We start from the raw sequence: 6,906 nt of genomic DNA on the forward strand, positions 1-6,906 counted from the left end.
CACCTATTGCCTTTTCTCAGCCCCTTACCCCTCCACATTCCTGATGAAGGGCTTATGCCTGAAACATTGACCCTCCTTGGAATCTGCCTGACCTGCTGTGCTTTTCCAATGCCACACTTTTCAACTCTGACTCTCCAGCATCTGCAGTCCTCACTTTCTCCACATTGGAAATATGGCCATTTCAGAAATGTGACTGAAATAACTCCACACAGGCCAGTATGCCATCTCCAAGTCACCCTTTATTTACAAGTGGATGGACCTTGACACTGATCCAACTCCCTCCAAGCCAGCTCTGAGTGAACAGAACCCCTGTTTATTATTTTCTCTCAAGATTCTCCTTTATTTTAGTCATAAAACATGTCCCAACCTTTCCAAGTTTATGCACTCTTGGTAGCCCAAGTGCACTTCTTCTTGACAACAACTGGCTTCTGGCTCTTCAGAATGGCGCTAGCACGTCGAAGTGCGGCCACGCGTGGGTCCTTTCGGTATTTGTTCTTGTGGATGATGTGTCGCAAACTATTTAGGGTAGTGAGGCTATTCTTGTTGATCGTGATCTTTTCATAGGAAGTTGCTGGCTTACGTTGACCTGCTCGCTTTTTGAGGACAACTACCACTCCTTTCCCATCAGCTGCAGGCTCTACGCCCACAGCTCTGAGGTGAATAAGTCCATTGTAAGGGAAGGAGTTTTTGGACTTCAGATTGTTGGACTATGTGATGTAGACCTGATGGTTCCTTTTATTCAGGAAACTGGAGCAGTTCTGGATGATCATCTTCCCCCCTTGTCTCACCGCCGCCGTCCGCCATCTTTTTGAAAGGGGTTCGGAATTCTGGGTTGAATGTGAAGCCAGCGAAAGGGGTCCTTCAACAATCAGAAGTCCAGTTATCGTCCACTCAAACCATTTATCTGTCTTCAATTCCCAGTGAATCACAATGTCACTGTTCCTCATTCAATGCAGATAAAAGCAAAATACTATGGATGCTGGAAATCTGGAACAAACACAGAGAATGCTGGAGAAACACTGCAAGTCTGGCAGTATCCGTGAAGAGAGAAACAGAGTTAACATTTTGAGTTGGAACTGAAGAGGTTTTGAAGAAGAGTCTCATCAGTTCTGATGCCAATCAGAATTCTTCTCATACTGTTCAATTCTGACCCAATCCCATGAGGGACTGATCGAGAGAGTATTGTGACTGAGTTGCCGTCTTGTGAACTCTGAGATCAACAAGAGTCAATGGAGCATGGCACACCCACTCAATATCACATTCACCCCCTTGACCAAGGCCCACTGTGCCCCAGATTGCAGGTGACTTTGAACCTGCCCATCCTCTCCTCCAAGGTGAAGGCTGGTGGGACAGGGCTCCTGTGATAGGGCTGGCTGATGGGAGGGCACTCCTAACATCTGATTATTCCAGTCCCACACAGGGACTATTTCTGGGGAACCTTAAATAAGATCAGAGTCACTAATGTACATAAGAAGTGGTATTATCACATTCGAGGTAATCCTGCAGTACATGCCTCCAAACTTCTTTGAGGTTGGTGGGAAAGAGCTGTCCTCTTAACAATAACTGCCTTCAGTGAGGACAGAACCTGGAGCTTAATGGGGAAAGATTTCCCTTTACTAAGACTGGTCAATAGGAAGGACATTCCTTCTCAACCTCCCCTCTCACCTGAGGCGTGGTGACCCTCAGGTTAAATCACCATCAGTCATCTTGCTCTCTAATGAGATAGCAGTCCCAATGATCTGATAGGACTATGTTGACTTTACCTTTATTTACTGTTCTCACAGATTGGCTGCAGGCTGAGGAAACACAGTGGAGATCAATTCTTCTCTTCCTCTTGCAGTGCTCCAGCAACTGAACTGCTGCAATGGATACCAGAGGTAACTTCATCAGCAACAAAAGTAAGAGCAATAGTTGGCATTGGCCATCACACAGCCTCCATAGGGGAATGCAACAGGGCAAGGATGAGGCGTGGTTTGCTGCACACCAAGATCCTCTGGCTGAGCTATAGATATCTGCAGAGAACTGACAGGCAGTGCAGAAGACAACTAAGGGTCTCCCGAGTCATTGTGTCAGATCTACCCCAGTTGCTGGATAAGGATTTGGTAACAATGCCACCCTTGTAGCCTGAAAGGTAAAAGCTGCCTTGAATTAATCTGTCAGTGGATCATTTCAGGTACATAGTACATAGTACTGATCATATTCAATGCTGGAGGAAGCTTGAGGGGCTGAATTGCCTACTCCTGCTCCTAGTTCTTTTGTCCTAAAGTGCATCTTGAACATCACGGATGCTGTCTCAGCCAAAACCCATCAGTTGACCTCTTAACCCCATGTTGTGACTAGTTAGAGAGTGAGGGCATTAGGAATTGCGACCATCATTAGTTTCTCACAAGGACAGTGTGCAAACAAATACACCCACATAGCAATCCAAGCACTCTACGTCAACTGGCCTTCTTTTGTGAACACTGAATGATTCTGCTCCCTTAATGTTCAAATCACTTGTGGCCACAGCAGCCAGATGTTGCAAGTCTGCATTGATATCCAAGGAGCTGCCAGAACTCGTACAACCTGGAACCCTCACACGTGCCAGCCTCTTTCAAAGGCACTTAGCGCACTCAAGGATGGCTGGTGAGTGACAGAGCAGAGTGCCCTGCACACTCTATAGCCACCTGCGTCTGGGATGACTCATCTGTGTTGAGACATTTTCTGTTCCTGTTATTATTTCCTCTGCTTGCTGTGTGCCACACTCTTCAAGTATTGATTTGTTTTTGTGTTTGATTTATCTATGCAATAAAATGCGCACTTTTCCTTTTAACTGTGGCTTTGGTTTCACCCTTGTGAAAGCTAAAGTGCACATGTCTTGCCCTAAAGCAGCGATGATACAGGGAACACTTCCACTACCTGGATGTTTGTGCCCAAATGATCCTTGCATCAAAGACAAAGGAGCCCGCTCCCTTATGAATACACCCGAGTTTACCCACATGCTGAGACCGCTCCTTAAGCACCTTATTCCTCTCAGCACCTCAGCAGCGCTGCAGAATGCAATGTGCTTTCACTATATCCTTGCAATGCCTCTGCATCTTCACTTGACAATTCTTCCACGGCCATAGGCTGCACAGTGTGGATTTGTTTCCTCTGCTTGGTTCTGGTAAATTGACATGTGATTTATCCATTTTGCACCTCACACCCTTAAATATTGCAGCGTTGCTGTGAGAACCCCAGACTAGGGACAGACCTTTCCCTCTTGGAGCCTGTAGACACATGACAGATTCAACCAATACAGTGCATGTGGGATGTCCAGGAGTTGAGCGCATCAGGTTCTATCTCAAGGGTTATAGAGAAAATACAGGAAAGTGTTGCTGAGGACTATCAGATCAGCCATGATCTCAATGAAAGGTGAAGCAGACCTGGTGGGCAGAATGGCCTACATCTGCTCCTTTATCTTGTGGTTGTCCCTGGACTTTATCACGATTTGCAGTGTTCCTGAGTTTCCTGTGTCTCTTGATTGCAATTCCCAGCTTTTAGGTGTGTGGCTCCCTGTTGGATAAAACAATCTCTAGTCACCCACTTAGATGATGAAAGAGGTACTGCTTGAATCATGGCGTATCTTCTGCTGTTTGAAGAGGGTCCACGTCTTTTACTTTGGAGGACCATCATCTCCGCTCTTATTGGGACAAAGAGACTACAACTGACAACAGAACAAATATATTTACAAAAGTGCTTCTTAATAATTCAACACCCGTGCTATGGATGTCCCCTTGGAAGGGGTTTTTCTTGCTCTCGCTCTCTCTCACATTGTTTCTAAGTGCAGGCCTGCCTTTTGCTGCTGGGATGGATCCTGCCACCTGTTGTGTCCCCTTCAATCGAACAAGGTGGTGGCCATACTCTGGGGATTTCCAGCCTCAAGAGGCTTAGCCTGCTGAGAGTCTGCTGTACAGGTCTGGACTCCCCCTTCTCAGGCCAGCCCTTCTCTGGCAGGGGAGACTTAGAGGGGCAAAGCACCTCTGGGGTGCACTATAAAGAAGCTACTGGGATGCCTGTCAGTTGTTCCTCCACCATGAGCTCCAGATGATATCACCCACCTACATGAGAAGGTGGACAAGTACTGGTATGGATAGAGGATTGGCTGACTGGCAGAAGGCGGTGAGTGGGGATAAATGTGTCTTTTTCCGGATTGCAGCTGGTGACCAGTGGAATTCCACAGGGGTCAGCACCACAACTATACACATTATACATTAACGATCTGGATGAGGACTGTTGCTAAGTTTGTTAGATGATCCCAAGATCGGTGGAGGGACAGGTAGTGTTGAGAAAGTGAGTAGGCTGCAGAAGGACTTGAACAGGCTGGTAGAGTGAGCCAAGTAGTGGCAAGTGGGATACAATGAGCGAATGTTTGAGGTTATGCACTTTGGCAGGAAGAATGGAGGTGTAGACTGTTTCCGAAATAGAGAAAAGCTTTGGAAATCTCAAGCACAAAGGGACTTGAGAGTCCTAGTTCAGGATTCTCTTAAGATTAACATGCAGGTTCACTTGGCAGTTAGGAACGCAAAAACAATATTACCATTCATGTCAAGAGGCTAGAATACAAGAGCAGTGATGTACTGCTGAAGCTGTATAAAGCTCTGGTCAGAGCAGAACTGGAATATTTTGAGTGGTTTTGGGCTCCGTATCTACGGAAGGATGTGCTAATGTAGGGGGGAGTCCAGAGGAGGATTATAAGCTTGATCAAAGGAGCAGTTGAGGACTCTCGGTCTGTACTTGATGGAGATTAGAAGGAACCGGGCCAGCGGGGGATCTAATTGAAATGTGCAGAGTACTGAGAGTCCTGGCCAGAGTGGACGTGGAGAAGATGTTTCCTCAAGTAGGAAAGATTAGTACCTGAGGGCACAGACTCAGGGTGAAGGGTTGACCCTTTGGCTGAAGAAATTCCTCCTCATCTCAGTTCTAGAGGGTGGTTAACCTGCCGAATGCATTGTCACAGAGGGCTGTAGAGACGTTCTTGATTAGTAAGGGGATCAAAGATTGTGGCAAGGAGTCAGGAGAATGGGGTTGAGAAACACATCAGCCATGATTAAATATAGAAGCAGATTTGAGGGGCCCAATGGCCTAATTCTGTGACTATATCTTATCTGGATTGAGATCACAGTGCCTCATCCTCATTGTTGCCTTGCCATTGATACTGAACATCCAGAGTCGGAGCAGGTCTGAGCGCATAGCGGCTAGCTACTGAACTTTCAGCTGGACCTGAGAGATGCTGATGCAGAGCTATGTGCTTGCCTTCCTGCACACTGGGGAAGAATAGGGCACAATGTTGCAAGGGCTGACGCTGCCTTCCTCTGCCAGTCTAATAGCCCTGTCCTTAAAGTGGATGTGGCCAGCAAATCTGTAACCCCTCTTCCCAGCCCACGGTGGTCTTTGCCTTCTCAGCCAAGTTGTAGGCCAATGATGCCCTCAATGAGGAAAAGAGAAGGATTCAGTGTGATGGGAATGGTTTGTGGTCATGCAAAACCATGTCAAGTTAGTGAGCCATTCCCAGAAGGTAGAACCACAGTGGGCAGGAAGGGTTAGAGGTTTGTGAAGATGTGGTGATTGTGAGCCCTTGACTGTATGTCACATGTGAGATGCTGAGGTTTGTGGGCAGAGGCTGTCCCTTAGATGCCTGTGCGGTGGCACGGTCAGCCTCTGTGATGGACCTGAGTGAGTATGTGGCCGCAGAGTGAAGGTGATGACATTTACCCTGTGGAACACATGGAGTTTGTTGACATTGTTCTTGCAGTACTTCCCAGTCTTTGAGGGTGGCGCTGACCTGTGCTGAAATCTTAGCTCAGGCTCTGAGTCTAAAGGGATGGTGGTCAGTTGTGAAAAGGATGTACCTTCTAACAGTGACGCCATCCAGCAATGTCAGATGGGCACCAACTTAGGCTTCTTTGAAGACACTTCGGGGGGTCTTGGGGTGGCTGGCACAAGCTGAAGGAATTTTCCTGGTTTGCAGTGAGCCAAATGGTAAGCAGTTGGCCTTTAAATGTAACGACAGAACTGTTGACCCTGGCAGCTGGTGAGAATGTCCAGCTTATTTGGCACATGCTTTGCTGAGCAATTTACAGAACAAAAAAAAATTGAGCTAAGAAGCACAGGATATGCCCAGAAGGTGACAAGCCCAGGATATTGACAGATATGACACAATTTAACATGCTCAATGTGTTACGACATGGGGTAAACCCTCCTGCTTAATTTAAAACCAGCAACACAGAAAAGATTTATCCCGTGCAGTATTCTGTCAAAATTCGAGAGGCCAAGAAGCATTTAAAGTAAAAGTTAATAACTTTATTTCTTAAAATATAAGAGAGAATAATAAACTAACAACTATTTACAACTCCATCCTCTAACCTATCGTTTACCTTCCTCTTCAACAATACTAGTCTGATAAAACTCCCAATTAAAATTGACAAAAATATCTCAAAACTAGGCAGCTTTCAGGTATTCTATTTGGATCTTCCTGTGTCTTCTTCGGGATTCTGCTTCACAGGTTACTGATTGATAAAGGTACCTTTGAGTGAGCTATTTTTCGGGCAGTCTTTTTACATGCTGGTAGCTGGGCAGTTCTCCTCTCAATTGTTCAATTTTGCCCAGTCTTATTCCTCCAAAGTATTAGATTGTGTCATTGGCTTTTAAGATTGTCAATATACTAAATTCAAACTGGATTGTAGTTTGGTATTTTTCGGGGTATAATTTAAACTGATTGGCCTAATTTGAATCTGTTTTGTTGTTTCCTGGCAACCAGCTACCCTAGCTACCCCAATAGCTGGAGAACGTTATATTGTATCTTATTGAGAACACTTGGTGCTGTCACTGCTAGCTTTTAACTTTCCTAAAGCTACAGTACACCAACATCTTCATAACAAATGCCAT

At 45.9% G+C, this 6,906-nt stretch overlaps 1 pseudogene; it reads right to left on the bottom strand.

Annotated features, from left to right (window-relative positions):
- Positions 1–368: 368 nt before the first annotated feature.
- Positions 369–6,207, bottom strand: LOC140494409 (large ribosomal subunit protein eL28-like; annotated as a pseudogene).
- Between the last annotated feature and the right edge of the window lie 699 nt (positions 6,208–6,906).

This window comes from Chiloscyllium punctatum, chromosome 24 (assembly GCF_047496795.1).
Source record: "Chiloscyllium punctatum isolate Juve2018m chromosome 24, sChiPun1.3, whole genome shotgun sequence".
Classification (NCBI taxonomy): Eukaryota; Metazoa; Chordata; class Chondrichthyes; order Orectolobiformes; family Hemiscylliidae; genus Chiloscyllium; species Chiloscyllium punctatum.